The following is a 19,831-nucleotide window of genomic DNA, read 5'->3' on the forward strand; positions in this document are numbered from 1 at the left end:
AATAAGTGGGCTATAACATGACAGTTTGAGTATGTCAGAATAGGTCTCATAGAGGAAATCATTCATAGTTTCAAAATCGTTCATCTATGCAAACACTATCCTCAGTTAGTGCTCCCACTCCTAGAGGTAGAAAAGAGTAGTGGGGTAAGTCTTCTATGTCTAGATATCAGAATAGTATAAGTAAAAGACCTCATTTTTCTCTTTGTGCTAAGTGTGGTAGGAATCATCCCGGTGAGTGCTTGGCTAGACAGAATGGTTATTTTGGTTGTGGTAAGTCGGGTCATGGAATTAAATAGTGCCAGTATGCTAAGAAGAGAAATAGAGATGATCTTCCGCAGACTCAGATTAGTAGTACACCAACTCTTTTTGGTCGCCTAGTCCATTCTCAGGGTGTATCATCTAGAACTGGTGGTGGCTAGCACCAAAATTAGTTTTATGCCTTACTATCTAGCCTGGAGTAGGAGGATTCACTAGATATTGTTACTTGTATGCTTTATGTCTTTTCCCTTGATGTTTATGTATTTTTAGACCCTGGGTCGACTTTCTCTTATGTGACCCTATTAGTTGTAGTAAATTTTGAGATAAGTTCTGAAAAGATCCCTGAGCCGTTCTTGGTTTCTACCTAGTAGGTGAGTTAATTATTTCTAAACAGATCTATAGAATGTTTCCTGTTACTGCCCTTTATAAAATCATGTTAGAGGACCTAATAGAGCTAGTTATGATTGACTTTGATATTATTCTTAGTATGGATTGGCTCCATTCCTACTATGCATCCATAGATTGTCGCACTTGAGTAGTGAAGTTTCAGTTTTCAGATGAGCCAGTCTTTGAGTGGTCAGGAAACTCAGTGTCTCCCAAGATTAATTTCATATCTTATCTTAAAGACCAAAAGTTAATCTCTGAGGGGTGTATCTATCATCTTGTTTTTGAGTCAAAGACAATAAGTTTAGGACTCCGACAATTCAGTCAGTCAGCGTAGTCAATTAGTTTCCTGATATTTTTCTCGAAGATTGTCCAGGGGTACCTCCCTATAGGGAAATAGAATTTGGTATTTACCTTGTTCTAGATACTCTGCCTATTTCTATACCTCCATATCATACGGCTCCTATCAAGCTTAAGGAGTTGAAAGAGCAACTCAAAGATCTTTTAGACAAAGGTTTTATAAGTCCTCATGTTTCTCTATGGGGCGCTCCTATCTTATTCATTCAAAAGAAAGATGGTTCTTTACATATGCACATTGACTATTGTTAGTTGAATATCGTTACAGTCAAAAACAAATATCCTCTTCCTAGAATCAATGACTTATTTGATCAACTCCAAGGTGCAAGTTATTTCTCAAAGATAGACCTTAGATCTGGCTATCATCAGCTTAAAGTAAAGGAGTGTGATATTTGAAAGACAGCTTTCAGAACCCGTTATGGTCATTTTGAGTTTCTAGTCATGTCCTTCAAACTAACAAATGTTTCAATAACTTTTATGGACTTGATGAACAGAGTGTTCAAATAGTATTTGGACATGTTTTTCATAGTCTTTACCGATGATATTCTTGTCTAATCTCATAGTGAGGATGATCATGCAGACCATCTTAGAATTATGTTGCAAACCCTTAGAGATCACCTGTTGTTCACCAAGTTCTGAGCAAGTGTGAATTTTGGATAAGATCAGTAGCTTTTTCCTTGGTCATATCATTTCCAGTGAGGGTATTAGAGTTGATCCTCAAAATACAAAGGACCTATTTTTCCATCAAACATTGTGAGTTTCTTGGGTTTAGCTGGCTACTATAGATGTTTCATTGAGGGTTTCTCATTTAGCTCATCTCCTACATCTATATTGAACAAAAAAAGTTAAGTTTTAGTGGTCAAATTCCTGTGAGAATAGTTTTTAGGAGTTGAAGACTCGACTCACTTTATCTTCACTTTTAGTGTTACCTGATGGTACAGATGGTTTTGTGGTTTATTATGATACCTCAAGAGTTGCTTTGGGTTATGTTTTGATGCAGAGAGGTAAGGTCATAGTCTATGCATCTACACAGCTTAAGCCTAATAAAAGAATTACCCAACTCATGATCTTGAATTTGTTTCTGTTGTGTTTGCCTTGAAAATCTGGAGACATTATTTTATGGGGTGCATGTTGATGTGTTCATGGATCACAAAATCTTGAAGTATTTTTTTACTCAAAGGAAGTTGAATCTTCATCAGAGAAGGTGATTAGAATTGTTGAAGGATTATGATATAAGCGTGTTGTATCATCCGGGAAAGGCCAATGTAGTGACAGACGCCCTTAGTAGACTATGTATGGGTAGTGTTGTCAATGTGGAGAATGATAAGAAAGAGTTAGTTCGGTAAGTGCATCGATTAACTAGATTTGGTGTTAGGTTAGTTGACTCAGCTGAAGGGAATGTTTTGATTTAGAGTAGTTCTAAATCTTCCCTAGTTTTGAAGGTGTAGGAGAAGAAAGATGAGGATTCTAGTTTGGTCAAATTGAAGGAGTTAGTCAAAGACCAAAATATAGAGGTTTTCTCCTAAGGGGGAGATAGTGTGTTGATATGTCAGAGTAGATTGTGTGTTCCTTGTGTTGATGATTTGAGGCAGCGAATTATGGCAGAAGGGCATGGTGTGCATTATTCTATCCATCCTGGAGCCACCAAGATGTACTGTGACTTATAGAAAATCTATTGGTGGAGTGGTATGAAGAGCGATATAGCAGAGTTCGTAGCTAAGTTGCAACTTGAAAACAAGTTAAGGTAAAGCACGAAAGACCTGGTGGTTCATTACAAGAGTTTGGGATCCCTACTTGGAAGTGGGAAGAGGTGAATATGGATTCTATTATTAGTTTACCCCATTCGCATAGTTAGAATGATTTGATTTGTGTTATATTAGACAGATTTACTAAGTCAGCATATTTTTTGCCAGTTCACACGTCTTACATAACTGAAGATTATGCTAAGTTGTATATCTGATAAATAGTTATACTGCATGGAGTTTCTTTGTCCATCATCTAAGATAGGGGTACTCAGTTTACCTCTCAGTTTTGGAGAGCCTTTTAGAAGGGTCTTGGTACCCAAGTTTATCTTAGTTCAGCCTTTCATCTACAGATAGATGGTCAGGCAGAGAGGACCATTCAGACTTTACAGGATATGTTGAGGGCATATGTTCTCGATTTCAAAGGTAGTTGGGATTAGCATTTAACATTGATTTAGTTCACTTATAATAACAGTTATTATGCTAGTATTCAGATGGTTCCGTTTAAGGCTCTTTGTGGGCAGAGATGTAGGTCGCCAGTTGGTTGGTTCGAAGTGGGTGAGGCCGCCTTGATTAGGCCAGACATGGTGTTTGAGGCCATGGAGAAAGTTCAGTTGATGAGAGAGTGATTGAAAGTATCCCAGAGTCGTCAAAAATCTTATGAAGATGTAATAAGAAGAGACCTTGAGTTCGACATTGATGATTTTGTGTATTTGAAAGTTTGACCATGAAAGGGGTGCAGAGATTTGGCAGGAAAGGGAAGCTTAGTCCCCGTTATATTGGTTCGTTCTAAATTTTGAGTCATGTTGGGAAGGTGGCATACGGGCTTGAGTTACCTGCAGACTTATCCTTAGTTTATCAAGATTTCCATGTGTCCTTGTTAAAGAAGTGCATGGATGATTCAGCCAATATAGTTCCTCCAGAAAGCACTAATATTCAAAATAGCTTTTCTTGCGAAGAAGTCCCAGTAGAGATTCTTGATCATCAGATTCGTAGACTAAGGTTCAAAGAAGTTTCCTTGGTCAAAGTTCTATGGTGAAATCGGTCCGTTGAGGGTGCTACTTGGGAAGCAGAAGCAGACATGCGTACCAAGTATCCTTATCTCTTCACCATGAACTTAGATTCAGCCGAAGGTAATAGTTTTCCTTTATTCAGTTCTTTTCCAATTTCAGATTTAGCCATACAGCTATTTTTTATTAGAATTTATCCACTCACAGATCAGTTTAGTAGCTCATTATATTTGAGATTCAGTCGTAAAGTTTATTTTAGTTGTGTATGATAGTTTATAGCCTCACATTTCTCAGTATTTTTCAGCTTAAATTAGCCATATTCGAGGATGAATATTCCCAAGGGGGAGATCTTGTAATACCCCGCACTTTTCCTAGCTCAAGTTCATTCATAGAATGTTAAAAAATAGATTTCGAAATAAAGATTATTTATATCGTTTGGAGTTTTATAGATTTAAACCTTCCATTTTGTGGGAAATTAAATAAGATTTCCATCGATACCAAATTCGCCTAAATTCGACACGCGGTTAAGAGGTTATGGCATTTTAAGTTAACAGAAAGCCACCTAGGCACTCAGCGCATCGTGGAGAAGGAAAAAATGGTAATCGTCAATTCCAGTGGACCTTCGCGATATTTGTGCATCGTGGAGTGGTCTATTTTTCCATTTATCAAAATCCAATAGCCTAACGTGATCTTACTGCATCGTCTTGGTGGCTAAGATGTCATTCAGTTTCAACTTAAAGTTTAATAGGGGTATTTTGGTAATCACCAAGGCCCTAATTCTTCCAAAACAAAGAATTAAATATATTCCTAGTACTTTATGTTTATTATTCATCATTCTTTCAAAAGCAAAATCCTAGAGCTCTAAAGCTTCTTCTCCAAGAAATCAAAATCCTACATTGTTTCTGCAAGAAAGCTTAAGATTGAGGATTCGCAAGACAAGGTAATCAAGAACTAATCTTCAAGAACTCAATTATGAATCACTAATTCAAGTTTATCCATCTAATCATCTATCAAGGTATGTGGTGTTTATGAACAAGGATCTTCTTCCATCCTTTTGCTCAAAACCAAGCTTTTATTTAAAATTCATATGATTTGGAATGATTAATCATGAGATTTGAATTAGGGTTCATACCCATTATTTCTTTTTGCAAGATTTTGAGATTTCAAGTGTTTTAGAAGTTGAATTGCATGTCTATTTTTATACTTTCATGCCTATTGCAGTAATTTATAGGTTTTGAGATGAACTATCATTGTTTTCAATATCAGGTATGCTTATTATGATGTTTTGACATGAGATTGAAGAATAGGTTACTACCCCAAGATTGAATATCATTATTTCATAAGATGATTCTTTAAGCATCCTATTCCTCGATTATTTACTAATTTTCAGTAAAGCTTTGATCTTTCAATCACCATATAAGTTTTGGTTTCCACTTTATAGATTTATTACATATTACAGAAAGGAAAATAGCTTCATTTACAGATTGGTTCAGATAAGAGCATAATTGGTTTTATAATAAACTTTTATTCTAGTTTTAAACTAGATTTCCAATAAAATGGGCGTAGTAAATTAAAGGGAATAGTATTTAGCACCGAGTTAAGTATTATTCTAAGGTCTCATACCCCAAAACTATGTTCCACCATAGAATTGAGATCAAAGAACCCATAGTGGGTTGAGATAGTGATCACTTAAGCTGAGGTTATACTCTCTGGCAAGAGTATCTCACCTTTCCCAAACATGAGGTTTCTTCCTTAGGAGGATGAGACGTTTGACTCCATGTAGCTCGCATATTTTATGTCGGTTAAGAGAACCTCCTTGCTAGTAAAAGTAAATAAATAGTTTGAGTATTTGCCTACTAGTAATAAAAGCTTTTATAAAACTAAATTCAAAGGCTCAAAGATTTACGTAGTTTATGCTTTACAGAAAGATAACAGTTACAGACTTCAGCTTTTAGATTTCAGATTTCAAAAGTGAGCTCTTTCAACAATTAGACAGTATGATTTACAGAAAGAATACCAGTATAACTTTCAGAACTAAATGTTATGGCTTACTAGATTTATAAAGTATGATTTATTTTTCATGATTTCAGTATTTCAGATATCCCAGCTTATGTGAGTCATTTTGATTTAGTATGCATTGTTTTGTAAATTATGATGATGAGATAATGTTTTACTTATACATTTCACCCCCATATACTCAGTACATCCTCAAATAACTAATCCACATATGCGTCTATGTGCTAAATTATCTCATAATATAAGTTCAGGTGCTCAGCATCAGCAGCGTGAGTAGTTTGAGCATCTTCATCTATATCCAATAGTTGGTGAGTCATCATAGTTCAAGGACTTATTTATACAGATTCTACAGCATAGTAGTTTTACATGATTCAGTATTCTTTTCAGATAGTATGAGTTAGTTGGGGGTCAGTCCTAGTGACTCTCTAGTATTAGTAGTAAAAAATTGTCAGACTGCTAGATTTGATTCAGACTTACAATATTTGATTTTGAGACATTTATTTTAGATTATTCTCAGTTATTTCAAACATTTTTCGTATTCAGTATGACTTTAATGTCTATATTACTTTGATTATGAGATTTATACCTAGTAGCAGGCAGATAGGGTTTGCTTAAGGCTACTCGTAGTCTAGAGCACTGTATGACGTTACGGGACCAGGTTTTGGGGTGTTAAAATTAATCAGTCAATTAACATGGTCAGTACGAGTTCAGTCAAGCTTAGTCTAGTCTAGTGATCAGTGTCGCTTCAGTTGGGAGTAGGATTCAGCACCGAGCGAACCCAGGGATAGATGCATTCCTACCAGGTTAGGGTGTGACCCTTAGTAGTAGTTCCTGAGTTACAAAACTATGTAGCCAACGTAGGTTGATACGTTTTCCTACTAGTTTAGGGTTGACGTACATATATATATATATATCATGAGTCTTCCTTCTAGATCAGGGTTGAACCAACTATTGTTAGTAACCCGTACCATAATACTAAACCCTTCTAACTGGGGTTACAGGTTGGACCCCAATTAGTCTATATTGGGGCATGTCAGTTAGATGAAAGCTCCCATAGTTTCAGTTTTAGTACTCAGTTTAGAATTCATTTCCATGTTTCTTGACTATATCATATAGTTTACCAGTTATTTTGCTATCAAATTTCAGTATCTCAGTTTACAGGCTACTTTAGAACTTATTTAGGCTTGGTCATGCATTCTTAGTCTTTATAGTTTTTATGAATTCTTACTTAGTACTCATGCTATACATTCAGTCAGTTAGTACTCATGAACATGAACCCATGCATATCAGCCTAACCTCATTTAGCATACCAGTACATTCAAAAGTACTGATTGCATACTCCTTTCTTGCGCTATGATGTCTTATATCATAGGTTCAGATGCTCAAATTCCCAATCGTACTTAGACTTTCCAGTGCATTAGCAGAAACGGTCGTGGTGAGTCTTTTTTCTTTGAGGACAAGTTATCTTATATTCAGTTATGTCAGTAATTTAGTTATATAGTCAGTCATAGTTAGTTAGGGGTTTGTCCCATCAACTCCACCATCAAATGGTTTAGAGGCTTTCATACTAGTACAGATAGTTGGTTAGTTTTCTATTGTGATTATAAGTTATTTTATCAGTATATTTCCAGAAGTTTTTAACTATGATTCAGTGTTGATTTCAGTTATTAAAACCTTATGGTATTTTAGTTAAAATTCCACATATGTTGTTTATCAGTTTTATTCAGTGCTCACAGAAGGTACCAGCTCATAGGTTAGCTTATGGTATTATGGGGCCGTAAGCACCGTGTGGAGTCTTGGGTCTACTATCGAGGTGTTACATTCTTCTGGGGAAATTATTAGTAGAGTTGTTGATGTTAGTGGCAGGCATGCTGATGATGATGCCAGTTGTGATGATGATCATGTTGATGCTAAAATAAATATGTTTGAAAACACCTCTATCACAGGTCCTTCTCACCCTTACACAAGTCCCTCTCACCCTTACACATGTCATTCTCACCCATCTTCACCCTCATGTTCTCATTGCAAATGTGAAGAGTGAATAGACAGCCAGGATAAACTTTTTTGAAAAAGTAGAGGCTATCACTAAAGTTGTTAAGGAATTAAAAACCAAAAGGGGTGTCATACCATCCATGAAGGTGAGGGAGCCATACACTCCTACAATGGCGTTTGTGAGGAAGAAAAAACTAATTAGCCAAGTACTCTCCAATCAAAAATAAAAAAATTGCAACTCCTCCCTCTCAAAAAGTTTTTGAATTTCAGGGGCCTTTTAAAAAGTGGACATATACGTTGAACTTGGGGCCAAAGAGAATAGGGATCTGCGATGGGCCAAGAATGCCAAGCAAGGCACACAAGATTACCCCATCTATACCTTTTCCGCCCAAGACTTCAAGAGTATGATAGATATGCATACGCAGTACGTGGATAGGGTTAGTTTACTTTTCCTAACCTAGCCTTCTAATCTACTCCATAAAGAAGAAGCTACCCAACAGATGTGTCATCTGTTGGAACAGCTGTGTATTCTTGTGCAACTTGTGGTGTTTCTGTTGCAATATATTACCCATCTCTTGTACAAATTGCATTAGATGGGTAATATATGAATAGATTTGGAGAACCTTCTACAATAGATAGACCATCCATTCCATCTTTCCACTATATTTTTCTTCTTTACAATTACTAACCTATTTAAAAATTGACTTCTTATATCACAGTATGTTGAAGAAATTCTTTGCCTTATGAGAGGTAGGAAATTAGCGTACTCAAAATATAATGATGCTGCCAATAGGATAATGGACCTTGACGTCTATAAGAATTTAAAGGATAGGTATGATGATATCAGTAGGCTAACATCAACTCCCGATGGCACAGGATTTTATTCATTAGTTTCTGGGTTTCAATGGGGTAAAGAAATGATAAAATGTGTTAGAGGGGAGAGGCCAAATCCATACAGCAATAGTTGGACTGAGGTAAAGAGAATTATTGGAGTTATGAATGTGGGTGTCATATGTTATTGGACTGTTGAGATACTACTCGAGAAGGGAAAAATCAAGGTTTATGACTGCAACTTAACTACCTTAGATGAGGCCAATTTTTTTACCAACGTGTAGCCACTGTTGAAGTTGTTCACCATCTTGTTGAGGCAGAGTAAGATTATGTATCATTTACTAGTGGGAGTGTTGATGATGCAACCATGGGATTTTAAAGGTCGAAACAAGGACATAGACCTTTCGAAAAATAAAACCGCTGTCGCGTGCGGGTCGAACACTCTTGCATACATCGACATTTCCTAACCAACACAGAAATAGATGAGCCAACGACCTTTTTGTGTGACAATACTGTGGCAAACATGCAAAAGGTTTGGGCTTATGGGGTACTAACTAGATGCTTGGAGCTTGTTTTGAAAGAAAAGCCTGTGAAATAACAATTTTTTATTTCAAGTCACTTCACTTTACATACTTTACAAATAGTACTAACTTTTTTTATCTGTTGAGAGTTGAATTTTTTATAATGCAACAAATTGTCTATCTGTTCTAAAATATATTCTATCTATTTTGACAGATAGTTAATCTTTTGGAATAGGTTGGTCATCTATGGCATAGCATTATGCCGATGTTTCTATCTAAGTCTTATCTGTTGCGATAGTAGGAAGTCCTGTTTGATAATTTCCAATAGATGACCTACATATTGCAACATATGTCTAAATTTGTTTGATATTTTCCAACAATTATGCTTGAATATCCATGTGCTCAACAACACCAAACTAATAGAAAATACAAATACACCACCATAAAAATTTCAGCAATTAGCTTTTTATATCCCTATGTTGAACAACACTAAACCAGTAGCAATAAAGCAAACAATGTAGTATCTTCTTGCTCGATTTTGTTTCTCTTCAAAAGCCTTGACTTTCTTCAATAAACCACAGCTTACATGATTTGCTTATGAAGGGTGTCATTATTCATATCAATCAAAGTAATCACTTCCACCAAGCTTTAAATAAGACCACAATTACAAAATAATTACAAGTCAATAATTAATCAACTAATTAAATAAAAAACTATTACCTTTGAAATATTACAAGTAAAAAACTATGACATGGATTTTGTTGAGTCCAAGAAGTGTTCAATAGACCTTCATGACCATACTTATAATATCGAAAATCTTAATCACAAAAAATAGTGGAAGTTGAGCTCGACATTGTCTAGCTCAGTTGGAAAAATGAAAAAAATATGCAGAAAAATCAAATACAGATAATTTAAAGAATTTGGATAGATAAAAAAAGATAATAAAGAAGAAGATTTGGAAATTTAGGGTTAGATTATAGGGAAAAGATGAATATATAAGACAATGGGGGGAAATAACCATTGGGGGTCAAATTAGATGCCAAGTCAGCAAAAATAGGGGTTCAATGAGCCTTGGCTGCATGAATTACACACGAGCTGCCAACAGAGAAAAAAGAGCCAAACTGACACATTTGATGCCTATTTTTGGTGTTTAAAATGAACACTGTCTACTTGAGGTACCAAAGTGAAAGATCACTGCAAGTTTAGGTGCCAGTCGATGGGTTTCACATTTTTTATTTCAAGTCACTTCACTTTACATGTAGTGGAAATTTTTATGTCTAATGAAAGTTGAATTTTTATAATGCAACAGATTGTACATCTGTTGTAACAGATATTACACATGTTATGACAAATAGTTTATCTGTTGAAATAGGTTGGTCATCTGTTGCATTATGTCGATATTTAAATCTAAGTCTATCTGTTGCATTAGTGGAAAGACCGGTTTCATAATTTCTAATAGATTAAATCTATTTGATATTTTCCAACAGATTTGTTGTCTGTAGCAACAGATACCTTATCTATTGGAATATTTGAATCTAGTATTCCATTTCAATTAATAAGTTCAAATCTAAGAATAAAATAAAATTCATAGAAAAAATAAAGCCTTCAGAAATTACATGAAATAAATCAATAAATAAATGAAATGTAAAAAAATTGTTATAGGTATAGATCTCAATAAATAAATAAATAATTTAAGTTTTGATGCCAACAATTACTAAGGATGGGTGAGGTTATTACTTTGACAGACTCAAGCTATAAATATCTACTCAATATGGACAAGTTGTTCTTTATCCGTTGCTATGGAATTCAACTTTGGTCGTCGTGGATCTTTAATGTCGCTTGCATATGATTTTTGTAATTTTGCTTCTCCGTATTTCCATAAAAAGAGTAGAATATTGTCAAGTCTGTTCTGCAGTAGCATCTATAGTGACATCCACCTAGAAATATAGAATTGGTCAATGTTAATCACAGAGATACAAAAAATGGAAAAGAATAACTCATCCATTTTAGCAAATCAAACAGTTCTTCCTCCTATTTTAAATTGTCCCAAACAGATTATATTTTTATTGCAATAGATGGATCAACTGTTAGGACAAATTATAACATGAGGAACACCTGTATGATAATTTCTAATGGATGAACCATCTGTTGCAACATATGACTTATCTGTTTGGAAAAAACTGAAACGGTAGGAAGTCTTGATTTAATTTATCCCAACAGATGACCCATCTATTGCAGCAGATAGGTCATCTATTGGTACAAATAAAAATAGTACGTAGAGCTGTTTGATTTGCTAAAATAGATGAGACATATGTTGCAACAAATACTATATCTGATGCAACAGGTTAGTCAACTGTTGCAATAGATGTATATATCTATTTGATAATTTTTAGCGCCATCTATTGAAACAAATATGTGTCTATTTGTTAGTTGGAATAGACGATATATATTCACCTTCTTCAGCTTGTGCTGCTCTTTTGTATCCCTTGTACACTACTCAATAGTACAATACACGGATAGAGGAGCTGTAATTTTGCTTTTTTGGATGCTTGATAAGGCCTTGGAAATCACTTTCCTTCTCGTTTTAGCCTTAATCTCTAATGGGATATATGGATATAAAATCCTTTTTGATAGAATGACACCCCTCTTAGATGTCAATTCCTTTTAAGAAGCAGTTAATGCATTAATAGCATTAATCATTACATCATGTTTTGCCTTGCAGTCTAGACATTTGCATGCAGAATATTCGCTTGGAGAGGAAAAATCTGTATAACCAGTGTGATCATACTCATAATAGTTAGTTTTAAAAAATATAAGAGGAGCATCATTAGCCCTAACAACAGCACTACTACCACCACTAATAGCTCCACTACCACTACCATCATCAACAACAACAAGCCCACCCTCTAAAATTGTTTTTTTTTATGGTTGTTGCTCTAAACAATTCCATTTTTATTCTGTCAATGACCTTAGGGTCTGATAAAGTTTATACAAACCGTAAAGTAAGAAAAAATGGCATCTTCACCTCTCGTATGGTCGGAACAAGCGATGGATGCATAATCTAACATAAATCATTACATATATTATAATGATGATTAGATCATTCAAAAAAATTATTTATTAAAATAAAAAATTAATTATAATTATACTTACTGCATCCTTCGGGGGATTGAAGAGATCAAGAAATTTTATATTTTTATTAGTTTTGACCGATAACCATCTGAAGATTCTTGGACAAGAAACCTCTTCCTGGTAGTTCACTTGTTATCTTAAATAAGGAGTGGCTTCAAATGCCAACTCCTATAAAATAACGCCAATAAATCAAAACCATTATTGGAAAAAATGAATCATATTATAATGAAAGAAACATTTACCATGAAAGCCCATGGAAATCCATATAAGTTGGCTGTCTTTGGCATTAACAAAGTCAAAAAATATTTGATAAACATTTTAAAGCTTTCATAACCCTAAGGATAGCTCTTAAATTTCTCAAGATCCTCGGAGAGCTTTATTAAACCAATGGTTATGTTGTTGTTAACATCTCTCACCCAAAGAATATTATGTACAAACCAAACCAAGCACAATGATTTCTTGTGCTTCTTTGAAATTTTTTTACCTTTCAACGCTTCTATCAAATTTTTATTTTTGAAGCTTAGACAAACAATGGACACCACCGGGTCATCACGATCACTCAACTTGCCTTTGCCTTTTTTGGGTGTGCAGGGTGCTTTTTTGGGGTTACAATAGGTATAACTTGAGAAGGAGAAGAAGGATAACATTTTAGTCCAGTAACTATGGTAAACTCCTTCCAACAAAAACAAACAAGCATGCCACAATAATTTATCCACACCTCAACCTTCTTATCTTTGTTTTCATACATAAAACTATGCTCGAGAAGTTCATATACCATTTTTATTTGGAAAAGAGCCTTGTTGTCCTCTAACAAATCAAGATATTGCCCAAAGAAGCTATCCCTAAAATAAAAATCCAATTTCTGTTTGCGAAGTATTTTTCTAAAGGCGTCGAAAGATTTTCCCATGGCTAACTTAACCATAAAATCACTCATTAAATTTATAGAACCATCGCACTGCATTCTCACAGAATAACAATTAATGCTGAAGGTTTTGACCAACTCTTCATTGGAAGGGCTATTAGTATTTGTATCATCTCTTTTGAAACATTCCTTCTCCCCAAGTTCATCATATCCTGCTGATTAAGATAACACTAATAACACAAGCTCATAGAGTGGTGGGTGTAGCCTAGCTACTTCACTTGTTCCTTTACTTGGACTTTTGGGGCCATATAATCGAAAAATAACATGAACATAAAATCAATTATAATTGAATAATGCATCATTAAAAAGGGATAATAGTATATCTAACATATACAATAATAAAATAACAGTTCTAGTAGATCACATATATGTTGCACCAGGTAGTTAATCTGTTGGAACATATAACTAACCTATTGAAACGCATGAGTAATATATTCCAATAATAAAAATAGATCACTCATCTGTGCACATCTGTTGTAACATATGAGAGATCTATTGGAATAGTTATCAACAATCAATATTGTTTAGATTTCTTCCAACACAAGGGTCATCTATCGCAACAGATGAATAATGAGTTAGAAAAATCAAGTCTTGGACAAGTCCTGTTGGAATAGGTGATAGGATTTTAACCATCAAAAGGTTCATCTGTTACAGAAGATGACTGATTTGTTACATTAGATTATTAATATGATAGTCCCTCTGTTGCATTACATGGTTGATTGATTTTATCAGAAGGTTAATTTGTTGCATCAGATTATAAATTGGTTGGTTTCTTTATTACATCCGATAATAAATCTGTTGCAAAAAATATTTAATCTATTGCATCTGATTGTAAAATTATTGCATCAGATATTTAATCTATTACATTAGATGGTTAATCTATTGCGTCAGATGGTTAATTCGTTGCATCAGATGGTTAATCTATTGCATTAGATGCTTAATCTATTGTATTAGATGGTTAATCTATTGGAAATAAAAAGTAGCATAATTTTTTCCAATAGAACAACCATAATATCACCATTTTATCAAGAACAAATCAACCCAGCAATGGGTGCAACATCAAAAACACTAACATCATTTTTTGTTTGTACAAACATAAACAACTAAAATCAAACTTCAAAAAATACAACAAACACCAAAAAAATCATATTTTGCTTCGAAAAGAGAAGAGAAGAAGTACTAGAAATTAGGATTTTATTCATACCACATTTCAAATTAAATCAACAAATATTGCTAACCAATACTAGAAGATAAGTTGGCTCAAGTTCCCCTTTTTCTTCAAAACTAAAAATGCCATATTTTTTTACCTGTGAAAGAAGAAAAGGGACGATGAAGAACTCGAAGCTATTGTGGCTGGAGATCAAGGTTGTTACATGATTGACGATTAAAATTTGAAAAGGAACTCAAAGCCCAATGATTTGTCACCAGAGTTTGAAGTCGTAAAGGATTAAAAGGAGAAATTTGCAGAACTATTGGTTGGAAGAAACTGTTGAAAGAGAGACGAGAGAGATGGTTGATTATTTAGAGAGGAGAGGGATGTGGGTTTATTTGTATTTTTTAAAAGATTAGAAAGTTTTAAAAACATTAATCAAGTTCATAATTAACTTAATCAAGATTCCTAATTACGTTTGACCCTTTAAGTTTGTCAACGTCACTAGTCCTTTATTCAAGACTTAAATAACACCTTTCTTCAATTTTCTCTACAAACCTATCTAATATTAGAAATAAAATTTGCCACATAGTTGAGACTTCCTAAGAATCTTTGAAGCTAGATTTTATCAGTTAATTCATCTGAAAAATTAGAGGAGAATTCTATGGCTCTATAAATGGGTTTATAGGTTCCTTGATATAATTCATGACCAAGAAAACTAATTGAGGTTTGAAATAATTTTATCTTCTTAGCACTAAATACTAGTTCATTTTATTTGACAATTATTAAGAAGGTCCGGAGATGTTTAAAGTATTGGACAATATCTTCTGAAACTATTAAAACATCATCTACATAAACTACAGATATATGATGATATTGATTGAATATATCTTTCATAATATTCTGAAATTTGGATGGAGCATTTTCTAATCCAAAAGGCATTATATTCCATTCATATTGTCCAAAAGAAACGTTGAAAGTAGTTTTATATTTATCTTTTTCTGCAATTTGTATTTACCAAAATCTTGATTTCATATCAAACTTGCTATAAATATTAGGTTTATAAGTTCTTTTAAGAAGGTCATATTTGTTAGGTATCGGGTACCTAATCCATTTTAATATTTTATTAAGAAGCTTATAATTGATAACTAGTCTCGGAGTTTCTTGTTCATTTTAGCACTATTATTGACATAAAAGGTTGAACAACTCCAAGGCGATTTAGAAGGTCAATAATTTATTTATCTAATAAATTTTTAAATTCTTTTTTACAGTATTCCATTAACTCATGGTTCATTTGAATGGGTCTTGCTTTTTTTTTTTTGAATAAACCTTTTGTCAAATTCCTCAATATAGGATAATTCAACAGTATGCCTTTTTCTTTCCCAAAAGGCATGAGGAAAATCTGAGCAATCCTTTTGCTCTATGATTTCTTGTAGATTTTTTATTTTTACTTCTACTTCTGGGGGTTTTAAAGAGGATTCAATTCTTTTAATTTTTATTTCTTCCTTAAAATAATTTATCTGCTGTGAAATTAAATTAATTTTAAATACCATTTTATTTTTTTATAAGGTCGCTTTCTTCTTTTGATAAAATATTTAGATAAGGAAAATTAATCGTATTCTCCAAAGTAGCTGTGTGGATTTCGTCTAATTCGACAGCATAAGGTTTTATTTGATTTATAAAAAGTAGACCTAAAATTATTTATTTACTTATATCTTTGGTTATTACAAAGTCATTTATGAAACAAATTGCATCATTATATATGTGTGCATTGTGTAATTTATAATTTATTTTTAATCTTTCACCTGTTATAGAAAATAATTTTGTATTACCCCTTTCAAGGTACTTAGTGGCGATCATTCTTTCAATGATGCACTTTCGATCTGCTTCTGTATCTAATAATGCAACTTGTGAATTGTGTAATTTTTAGTTATAATTAATCTAATGGGTATATGGTAACTTTGTGCTTTATCTTTTGTAATTTTTGATTGATTTTGTTGAGACCTAATATCTTTATCATTCTTTTTTATTTTTGATATCTCTCAAGACTCTATTTGATTTTTATTATTAGTATGAGCAAGTGTTTTGTAATACCCCGTACTTTTTCCTAGCTTGAAATTGAACCAAGAATGTTAGAAGCTTTCTTTGAAAGATGAATCCACTTTTTTACCCATGATATTTTTTAGATTTTTACTTTTTTGTCACGTGGGAAATTGAATAAGCTTTCCATCAATACCATTTTCATCAAAATACGACATCGGAAGAGAAAGTTATGACCGAAATATAGAAGGCAGTAAAACTGCCCAGGTGTGACGGAGAGGCCGACGGACTGTCGGAATAGCGATGGATCATCGCCCATGACCTTTGCAGTGAGGTAGTGTGACTACCTTCTAACCTAAATTGATGGCCTAGGCCAACAGATCATCGGACTAGCGATGGACCATCGGACTAGCGACGGACTGTTGCTCAGGCCGTCGCAAGGGAAAAAATGAGGCCCTATTCTGCCTAGAAGCGACGGTCAGGACCGACAGATCATTGACCCAGCGATGGACCATTGTACCCCACTATCACACCAAGGAAGTAAAGTTCCAGTTCTGGTTCTAGTGCAACGGCCAGCGCAACGGACTGTCGACCTAGCGACGGATCGTCACACCCACTGTCACATGTTCTGTTCAGTTATTTTGAAGCTATTTTAAAGGGGATTTTTGGTCTTTTACCACCTATTTATATACCTAGTTATATCTGGCCAAAGCTCAGACATTCATTATCCATCTACAACAACAAAATTAGGGTTTTTTTCTCTAAGATTAATCCCTAGGAACAAAATCCTAATCTTCTTTAAGAACTAAGAGATTCCAATCCTCCAAGTTCAATAACTTTAAGAATCTCATTACCAAGTATGCATAGTGTTCATTCTTGGACTCCTTTCGTTCATGAAGCCCAATAATCTCTTTTCTACGTTCAAGTTTATGGATTTTCTTTATGAATTTCATGTTGGATTGTTGTTGTTCATGTTGATAATGACCAATTGAATTCTATTCCATATTTTAGTGATAAATCTTAAGTGAAATTTATTATTATAGGTGTAGCTTCATGTGAATCCATGATTAAACCCTTGAATGATGAAATTAGATATGAATCATGATGTTTATTTCTTGTATAATGTTGTCTACATATACTATGCCTACCATGTGTTTGATTAAATTCCTATGTGAAGGAAAAGTGCCCAACTAGTATGGTATTATGAAATCCCATTTATGTATAAGTTATGTATATCACATGTTTGATGAAATGCTTCAATAAATAAATTATGGATTGTGATATTAGTCATGTATTCAAGAAAGTCATGCTTTGTCAGTTTCTTTCAATCAAGTCCTAGGGGTACTTGTACCCGAAACATTAGCTGTGTGCCTAAAGCCATGTCATGTTTTCATGATACTCTCAGTCAAGCCATGATCCTTAAACTTCAGACAGTCTTATGACTCAGGAAATCTCAATAATCTCAAGAACTCAATCAGTTGTTAGGTATCAGTAGTATTCCGTCAGTCAACAAAATTCAGTAACTCAGTCCATGTTCAAATCAGTTAATAATGTTCAGTGTCTATTCAGATGGGAGTAGAAATTAGCACCGAGTGAACCCAAGGATGGGAAGTCACCTGCCAGTAGAGGTGTGATTCTTATAAGTAATCCTTGCATTCAAAACTACGTACCCAGCATAAGTTGAGACATCACACCTTCTAGTTGAGGGTAGAGGAGGTGGCTTAACCTGCTAGTTGAGGGTTCCCACCGTTCTCATTACAGTAACTTGCTAGATGAGGGCCACTCACATGTTGTCCTTGCCAGTGGCATGGTATTGAAACTCTTCCAATCAGGGCACAGATTGGACCCCAATTCATCTATAATGTATCATTTGGGGCATGTCAGTTAGATGACTATTTTCCATAGTTTTATGTTACAGAATTAAAGACTGTCAGATACAGTCAATTAAGATACAATACGGAACTCAGCTAGTTTCATCAGATTCAGTACTGTCAAATAAAGTCACTCATGTTATCAATTATCAGAACTCAGTCATTATTCATGTTAGTTATTAGTAAACTCATGTTATAACTATTTCAGATATGGTTACTATGTATGCATGCATGTATTAGAGTCCAGTCTCAACAGTCAGAGCTAAAAGTGAGTCCTCATTTTTCGAGGATATGATTTCTTTATTATCTCATTAATTAATTTATTAGTTGGAGTTAGTTGGGGACATGTCCCATCAACTCCTTATGCAGACAGTTCAGTCAGTTAGAGGCTTTTCAGACTATCATATTTAGACAGTTATTTCAGTTGTTTTGGGTATTTCATACCCCATCCAGATGTTATATCTTTATCAGTTATGTTACAGTTTTTGACCTTATGGCCTTTTAGTTCATGTTTCTGCATTATATAGTATATTATGTAATATACAGGTACAGATATCAGTCATCGGTTAGCTTGTGGTCCTTTGGGGTCATGAGAAGCGTGTAGCATTTCGAGTACCAGATTCGGGGCATTACATGTTTCATTACTAAATCCCTGCTTAATTTTTTTGGATTTTCTTTTTAAGTATTATAACTCTAGTTGAAAGTCCTGTGTAGTTGTTTCTAATTTTTTTCTATAAATTTATTTGACATATCCTTCACGTTAGAAAGTTCAATTAATTTTTTATTAGACTGCTGATAAAGAACAATATCTTTTAAGCTATTAAATATTTTCTCCTAAGGGTTGGAAATTCTAAGTAATCGATTATATCAAATAAGACTTCCTTCTCCTTGTTGCTATTAGTAATAACATTTATACAATGGTTAGTTAATTTATTACTGCAAACACTAATAATATTTTCTTCTGAAGAGGAATTATGTTCATTTTCTTCAAAGGTACAACATAAATCATTATTCATTTCTTCTCTTAGTTCTAAGAGATTTATCGCGGCTTTTTTATTTAGGATTCTGTAATCTTTAATTTTATGTCTTATTTTTTTATAGTTCCAACATGTACTATTATTATCTATATTATTAGTGGATTTTGATTGAGATTCTAGTTTTTTTTATTTTCTTGGATAATGTCATAGGTGACTTTAGAATCTTCTTTAAATATAGGAATTTCATCCTTGGACAATTCTGGCAATTTAAAAGTTGGATGAGTTTCTAACTTTTTATCTTAATGAGAAGAACTTGGTTTATCTTTAAAAGTATATTTCTCGGCTTCGAGAATTTGTTTAGACACCACATGTAATAATTGATTTGTATAATTATTTTGTTGGAGTATCTTATTTATATCCTTAGTTGTTGGATCACCTTTAGTATCTACTATATCTAATTTAAAAGGTAAGATAGTAACAACTCTCCCATCAGCTAGTAGACTAATTTCTTCTAATGGAGGATTTATTGATTCTACAATTTTATTACTAGTAGTATACTATTTATTAACAATCATGTTTAACGAATCCATTAGATCATCTAATTTTTCTGTGATTTCAAACCATTTAA

The sequence above is a fragment of the Capsicum annuum genome, chromosome 9, assembly GCF_002878395.1.
Source record: "Capsicum annuum cultivar UCD-10X-F1 chromosome 9, UCD10Xv1.1, whole genome shotgun sequence".
Lineage (NCBI taxonomy): Eukaryota > Viridiplantae > Streptophyta > Magnoliopsida > Solanales > Solanaceae > Capsicum > Capsicum annuum.